The sequence below is a fragment of the Chinchilla lanigera genome, unplaced genomic scaffold (assembly GCF_000276665.1).
Source record: "Chinchilla lanigera isolate Chin_1 unplaced genomic scaffold, ChiLan1.0 scaffold00054, whole genome shotgun sequence".
Taxonomy (NCBI): Eukaryota; Metazoa; Chordata; class Mammalia; order Rodentia; family Chinchillidae; genus Chinchilla; species Chinchilla lanigera.
The window spans coordinates 4,189,811-4,198,003 of record NW_004955455.1 but is presented as its reverse complement, the minus strand read 5'-3'; the positions used below and the strand labels follow the sequence as shown (position 1 = coordinate 4,198,003).

Genomic DNA, 8,193 nt, shown 5'->3' with positions numbered 1-8,193 from the left:
CGCTTTTGCCGCTGAGCTAAATCCCCAGCCCCAGGAAGTTGGTATTGTAAAGAAAATAAAATAGGGGCAAGAGATAGGAAGTAAAAAGTGTCATTTTAGACAGGATGGCATAAAGGGGGAAACTACTGATATTAATTAAAAAGATGGGCAAAGAAATAATTTCAGAGTATGAACTTATGAGAAGTGGTTATTATAAAGAAACTTAAAATTAGAAACATCTATTGAACTTTAAAAAAAAACTATACTAACATTATGCAAAAAAGTTGTGTCTTAGAGTAAAATTACTAATGACAGTATCATATACACAAACTTTTCTCTTTCTTGTGAGGAGAGTACTGGGAATTGAACCCAGGGCCTCATACACAATAAGCACTCTACCACTGAACTACTACACAAACCCAGCCCAAACTGCTGTATCTGAAACAACTTAAACCAAAGAAAATTTGGTATACTTTGCAAAAATTTTCTTAGATAATTCAAAATGTAATCACAGTAACAAACGTCAAAAATGTAGGTAGAATGTGAAAAACAAACTTTTGTTTAATGAAACTTCTGTGACACGTTAGTAGTTCCTTAAAATGTTACAAAGTCACCACCTGTAGCTAGGTACAGTGTCACACACTTGTAATACAAGCTACTCAGGCTAGAGCAGGAGGATTATAAACTCCAGGCCACCTTCAAAATAAAAAGGGTAAGAGATGCTAGGCAGGGCGGCACACACCTGTAATCCCAGAATTCAAGAGGGTGAAGCAAGAGGACTGTGAGAATTTGAGGCTGGGTTGGGCCACAAAGTGAGTTTAAAGCCTGAATTACATAGCAAGACCTTGTCTCAAAGTGGGGGGGTGTTTGCTGGAGAGTACAGCTCAGAGGTACAGCACCCTGAGTTCAATCCCTAGTAACCCCACCCCCAAAAGTCACAACATATCCAATCAGTTCCCTTTTTGAAGGGAATATAAGCCAACAAAATAAAAATATGTCCAAAAACTTATTCACAAATGTTCACAGGAACATTATTCTTTACACCCAAAAAGTAGAAATAATCCCAATGTACATTAATTTATGAATGAATAACCTAAATGTATATACATAAATATTCAGCAATAAAGAAGAAACATTGATTATGACACAATATGGATGAATGCATTATGCTAAGTGAATGAACCTGGGACCAAAAAAAGGCCACAAACTGTTAATTCCATTTACATGAACTATCTAGAATAAGTAAATCCAGAGACAGAAAATAGATCAAAGGTTGACATGGGCTGGGTTGAGAAAAAAATAGGGACTATTAGTGGTACTGTACAGGGGATCTTTATAGGGTGTGATAGAAATGTCCTGAAATTAGACAATGGTGATGTTTGTACACCAAAACAAGTACACTAAGGGCCACTGAACTGTATTTTCTTTTTTTTTTTTTTGGTACTGGGAATCAAACTCAGGACTTGTACTCCTGAGCTATATCCCTGGTCCTGAACTGTATTATTTATAATACTGCATTTTACGTTACCTGAGTTACAACTCGATTTTTAAAACGTGGGTCAAAAGTGCAAACACAATCAATCTCCTTATGAAATACTAAGAATAGTCTCAGTGTTGCAAAAAAGTATGGGATCAACCCAGCAGCAGTGTGCATTCTAAGCACATAAACTATAATCTTCAAAGACTAACTGCCACTTCGAAAGAAGCTAGGGTTCCCAAGGACAAAATAACCAATTTCGGGTCTAGAACAAAAACTGTACAAATTGTTTCAAACTACCAAGGACTTGTTAAAAAAAACACTAAAGAGCCAACTTAAAAGAGATTCACTAGCCAGAAATGGAGTAATTTGAGCAAAAGCAATTAGGTACAATGGATTCAGATTTTAATATATATAAATAAGAGTTCATAATGAAACACAGGGTGTGTGCGTGTGTGTGCACGTGCACATGTGCACACCTGCCTGCCTGTGCACACACCACCACCATGACTGGAAAATGCTAGGGAATCAACCTCTGGCAATTGAAAACTGGCTAAGGAGAAGGAAGTATTTACCCTGCCTTTCATATACAAATTCAACTGTGCAGCATCAAATGGTTATGACAGATGTATTCTACCTAATAAATGAAGACAGACAAAACACCACTATTTTATAACTACTAATGAAATAAAGAATACAAATAATGATTGCTCTACAGAAAGATAACCCCAATTCTTTAAGTAAACTGCAAGACAAAGGAGATAGAAGGGAAACCTACAGATTAAAAGAGATATGTGACCATTTCAACCAACTACAATATGTGGGTTTTACATATTTAGGTCATAAGCCAAACAAAATACAAAAATAAATTAACACCAGACACGGTGGTGCATACTTGTAATTCTAGCACTCTGGGAGACTGAGGCAGGAGGATGAAAAGTTCAAACTCAGCCTGGACAACCTGGTGACTAAGCGAGACGTTGTCTCCAAATACAGTATGAAAAAAGACTGGAGATGTAACACAGTGTAAAGAGCCTATGTTCAATCCCTAGAACTGTGAGAAATCTGATATCACATAATTGATGATATTAACTACTATTAATGCTTTATATAATTGATAGTGTTATTGTGGTAAAGGGTTTTTTATGTGTGGCTATAGTTCTTATTAAAAGGTTTTTTAAACAAACATTGACATACATACACGTGAAGTGATATAACAAAGAGTAGGTGAAATGAGGAGTGCATTAGGAAACAAGATGGGCAATAAGTTGGCAACTTTTGAAGACTGTGAGGTAAGTGGAGGTAATTTATTAAATAATTTTCTCTATATCTGAAATTTTCACATGAAAAGTTTGTCTTAAAACCACTACAGTTCTACCTAAAAACCCCAGTTAAATACATGACCCAGCATCCCACTATTCAGACTATACATCCAAAAGAATGTAAGTTTAATATAAAGATATATCCATACTCCCACACTTACTGAATCACTATTCATAATAGGCCAGATACAGAATCAACATGGGTGCCCCGTCAATGAATGGGGGAGAGTGTATAAACACAATGGAATATCATTCAACCATAAATAAGAATGAAATTCTGTCACTTACAGAAACATGGATGTAACTGGAGGGCACTGGTAAGCGAGTAAGTGAGAAACAAGGACAAATACTACATGTTTTCACTCATACAGGGAAGCCAAAAGGTTGACTTAAAAAAAGTAAAGAATAGTGGTTACCAGAGCCTGGGAAAGGTGTCAGAAGAGGAAGTGGCGAGGGAGGTGTGGTATGGGGGAGGAGGGTACAGTTGGATTGAAGGAATCACTTCTGATGTTCTATAGCATAATAGGGCAACTATAGTTAATGACGATTAATTACAGCCAGAAGATTTTGAATGTTCCTAACACAAAGAAATGATGTCTGAGCCAACAACTATGCCATTCCCTTGATATAATCATTACTTACTGTACACATGTACTGTACACTCTACCCCATAAATAGGTACAATTATGACATGTCTATTAAAATATATTTTCTTAAATTATTGGAGAATTTAAAGAATCAACATTTTAGCCATCTTATAAGCAGTATTCATACAATAAATATCAGGACACATGTAGTCTTTTTAGTAATTTTCCAGAAAAAAATCAGAACTTGCACAGGCATCACAGAGTTAGATGTCCCAACTGAAATGTACTCATGCAGTAACAGTGAGCTAGAAATCAAATTCCAATGATAAACTCTTGATCAGCTGTCATATATACACATAAGCTATCTTTTCAGTCAAGTCTAATTTTTTAAAAAGTACATAAATATCAGAACAAGTATCTGCCACTTAGCATGGTAAGTCTTAAATGGCTTTTATATAGAAACAATTTATCTTCTATTTCTACACCAAATAGAAAACAGTGCATTACGCTTCAGTCAAAAATTATCCAAAGCAGTGGCTGGGCATAGTGGCTCACACCTGTAATCCTAGCACTCAGGAGGCTGAGGCGGGAGGAGTAACACAAGTTTGAGAACAGTTTGAGGTACACAGTGAGTTCAAGGCCAGCTGGACTACATAGTGAGACTCTGACCTAAAAAATGTAAGTAAAAAATGATATGGTAATAAATGTGGTGATATTCAGTCATTAAAAGGAATGAAACAGATAAATACTTCAATATAGATAAATCTTAAACTGAGTAAAAGAAGCCAGACATAAAATACCATATATAAACTGTTCAGGACAAGAAAATCATATAGAAATAGAAAGTAGATGAGTGGTTGCTTAAGGCTAGGAGAGATGGAGGGCAACACGGGATGATAGCTAAGGGGTATGGAGTTTCTTTTTCAGGCAATGAAAATGTCTTAAAGTCAACCCTGGTGATAACTGCACAATTCTTTGAAAACATTGAGCCACTGAAACATACGCTTTAAACGGGTGAACCGTGCAATATGTGAGTTATATTTCAATAATTATTTTTAAAATAAATGTTCTCCTCTCTGTCCCTTGGTTCACCTACAACAACTACAATTAACTAGGTCTTGCTTGTATCCAGTCATTTCTCTAGGAATATATAAAAATGCACATTAACTACTAAAATGCACAAAAAATAGGGAACGAGAGGTTCATACTGTATTTATTGTACTCTAACTCATTTTCTTCCACTAATATACCAAATCCATTGTGTTAGTACAGTATATATTTTGGGGTGGCAGTTCAGTATTCCATTATATCCCAATATATCAAAATTATGTCAAATAGTAGGATATTTATATTGTTTCCATAACAAAGCCATAAAAACATTCCCTACCCATATGCCTATCCAAGTCACTATTTCTGCAGCCCTGATTTTTAAAAATGAATTTACTAAGGCTGACTATTGTGGCACACACCTGTAATCCCAACACTCAGGAGGCTGAGGCAGGAGGATCACTGAGAGTTCAAGGCCAGTTTGGGCTACAAAGTGAGTTCAAGGCCAGCCTAAATGACATAGCAAAATCCTATCTCAAAAAGACCAAAAAAAAAAAAAAAAAAAAGAATTTTCTAGAATTTACTAGATGAAAGGATATATACTTTGGGAGGATGAGAGAGCACAATGGTAATTATTGCCCCAAACTACACATATATATTCCTCTATTTACAAAAACAATTGACAGGAGCCAGGTGTGGGGATACATGCCTATAACCCCAGCACTCAGGAGGCTGAGGCAGGAGGACTGCCATGAGTTTGCGGCCAGCCTGGGTTACATAAGCAAGTTCAAGGCCATCCTGCACTACACAGTGAGACCTTGTCTCAAAAAAGAAAAAAAACAATCTCACAGAATATCCACCTATTAATCCTACATACTCAACAGGCTCCAGCAGGAAGATCAAAAGTTCAAGACTAGCCTTGACAACTCAGCTGGCCCTATCTCAAAATAAAAATTTTTAAGTGGCTAGGGAATGTAAGCTCAGTGGTAGAAGACTTATCCAGCCAGCTCAAGGACCTGCGTTCAATTATCATAAGTGTAAAAAACGTAAATCATCAACACAGTTATCATTTTGGTAGAAGTTTAAATTTTCTGTAATTTAAGATAAAAATATGTGTAAGCATTATTGCATTAATTAGGAAACATGATTTTATGTGTACAGAAAAACGAAACAATGACTGTCAACAAAGTCAAAGGGAATAAGGACTTCCACTTTCATACCTTTAGAACATTTACACTTGGGCTGGGGATTTAGCTCAGCGGCAAAAGCGCCTGCCTGGCAAGCGCAAGGTCGTGAGTTCGGTTCCCGGAACCGAAGAAAAACAAAAAAAAAAAAAACATTTACACTTGTAATTAGAAAAAACCAACTTTTCTGTAAGAAAGTTTTTAAAAAAGAAACTCAAGGCTGGGCGTGATGATACACGGCTATAATCCCAGCTCCTGGGAGGCTGAGGTAGGAGGATTGCCATTAATTCTAGGCTAGCCTGGACTCCATAGTGAGTCTAAAACCAGCCTTGACTACACAGCAAGATCCTATCTGAACACCATCCCCCAAATAGTAGTAGTAGTAGTAGCAGTAGTAGCAGTAGTAGCAGTAGTAGTAATAGTAATAGTAATAATAAAAAATAATAAAAAAGCTCAATGTAACTTATACAAAATGTTTTTTATTAACTGGAAACCCAGTGTGAAAAAAATAACCTCAAGAAAAAACACTCAGGTAACTAGGAGTAAAGGTACACACCTATAATCCAAGCTATGCAGGAAGTGAGGCTGAAGGGGTAGCAAGTTCCAGGTCAGTCTGGGCAACACAGCATGACTCTGTCTCAAAATTTACAAGATGAGGTGGAAAGTAGCTCAGTCATATAGCATCCCTAGGTCCAATCCCCAGTAATACAAAAAAAAGAAAGAAAGAAAGAAAGAAAGAAAGAAAGAAAGAAAGAAAGAAAGAAAAGGGGAAGAGAAAAGGAAAAGGTAAGAGGAAAAAGAAAAAGAAATTAGAGATATAAACCAATGGCTCTGTGGGCAGATTAGATATAAATAACAGCATATGGTTCTATATGAAATTTTAGTTCATTAAATGAAACAGTTCATTATAAACAAAGAATCTGGGTAAGACAGTTTCTGACACTGTCTTTTTGTGCATGTGTGCATGCATGTATGTGCTCGCACACACACAAAGATAATCTCTTATCACAGCTTCAGTTTAAAAATTCAGGAAATTTAACATTAATGATATTCTAATCTACCACCTATCGTTTACTTCTGTCAACAGATCAAACCATACCCTTCATAGCGACCCCTTCCTTCTACTAAATGATCTGTCCCACAATCACATATTGGATCCATTTATCCTATCTTTGGTCTCCTTTAATCTAAGACACATTAATTTAAATACCACTCCTTGGCATCAAAATTAATAATTTCACATTTTTCCCTCAGAATCTGGATCATGTTTCTTCAGATCAGAATATAACACTTCATTGTTTTGCAAATATGCCTTCGATGATTATCTAGACTGATTTTAAATAATCAATATTCATTTAATTATTATAGTAATGTAAATACAAAAACACTGTAGATCCAGGTAATGTCAGGATTACATTTCCTTCTGTAGAGTGAGCTCTACCCCTCCCCAAACCAAATGAAGAACAAAATTCCTGTTCCAAGCATCCAGGTCAAATTTCTTTTTTCTTTATATATGAGAATTTGACAGTGAGTACCTGTAAGATTCTCTCAGCTCCACCCAGAGTACCATTTAACATCACTTCTCAGTGACCTCTTACAAATTTTTACAACATTTAATCTTTCTAGTAAACATGATATCTCTTCTTTAAAGTACCTACTATGGGGAAATTACTGAATTTCTTACTTAAAAACAAAACTTATAAATAAGAGTAACTTAACCAAGGAAGCCATTAAGCAATTAAGACTTAAAAGAACACAGATTATATAGCGTACAATCCTCATCTACAGTGAAGGAAAAAAACTAGTAACCTAAACCAATAGGATTGTGATAATCAATCTCTACTCAAACCAATCTATTCTCATTCTTCCCAAAAGAAAAACAAAAACTCTAACTAAAAGGAATTTATAGTGAGAAGGCACTGGCACTCCAGAATTCAGGAAGTATTTGTGTGAACTGATAATCACATGTGAAAGCAGTCCTTGCCTTCAAGGCATTCATAATCCTGAAGAGGTGACAAACAGACATAACTAATAAGGCTTGAGATTACTGGTACCACCCTTTTGAGATTTCCCATATAAATAAACTATTATCTCAGTGCACCATCTCCTCCCACCTACTAAGACTAAGACTAAGACTAAAAGACAAAACTGAAACTACAGATTATCAACCAAGGTTAATGATGTCATCCATACCTCCTTGCTACCCCTTGGATCAATATTAGGTAAGCAGTTATAGTTGTAATCTTACTGGTTGATTATAATTTGACCCAAGTTGTACCCACCTCTTGATTTTGCTCTGTAACTCTCAGAAAAGTGGGCCCTGTGGTAACCCACTTTTGGGTCCCCTCCTGTCTCTCAGGAGCTATCTCTCTCAATAAATTTTCTTACTCTTAGCCTCCACTGTTCCTTAAAATTCACTTTTTAATTTCAGGGAACACAAACTAGCTGGTTGGGAGTTATGTTTTTCCCCCTATATCAGAAGGGGCAGGGATTAATATTCACACTGGATAAGAAGCTACCAAAATTTTCAAATTTGTTTTTCTTTCTTTCTTTCTTTCTTTCTTTCTTTCTTTCTTTCTTTCTTTCTTTCTTTCTTT

At 35.9% G+C, this 8,193-nt stretch overlaps 1 protein-coding gene across 11 annotated transcripts in view; it reads right to left on the bottom strand.

The window, feature by feature from the left end:
* Positions 1–8,193, bottom strand: part of LOC102012925 (myotubularin-related protein 3) — a 143,922-nt gene that overhangs the window by 66,632 nt on the left and 69,097 nt on the right. For 2 of the 11 annotated variants that reach the window (XM_005396231.2, XM_005396230.2), the window contains one exon: positions 6,153–6,282. The exons of the other annotated variants lie outside the window; for them this stretch is intronic. The gene's annotated coding sequence lies outside the window, so the exon portion shown is untranslated. The remainder of the gene's footprint in view (positions 1–6,152; positions 6,283–8,193) is intronic. 11 annotated transcript variants of the gene reach the window in all.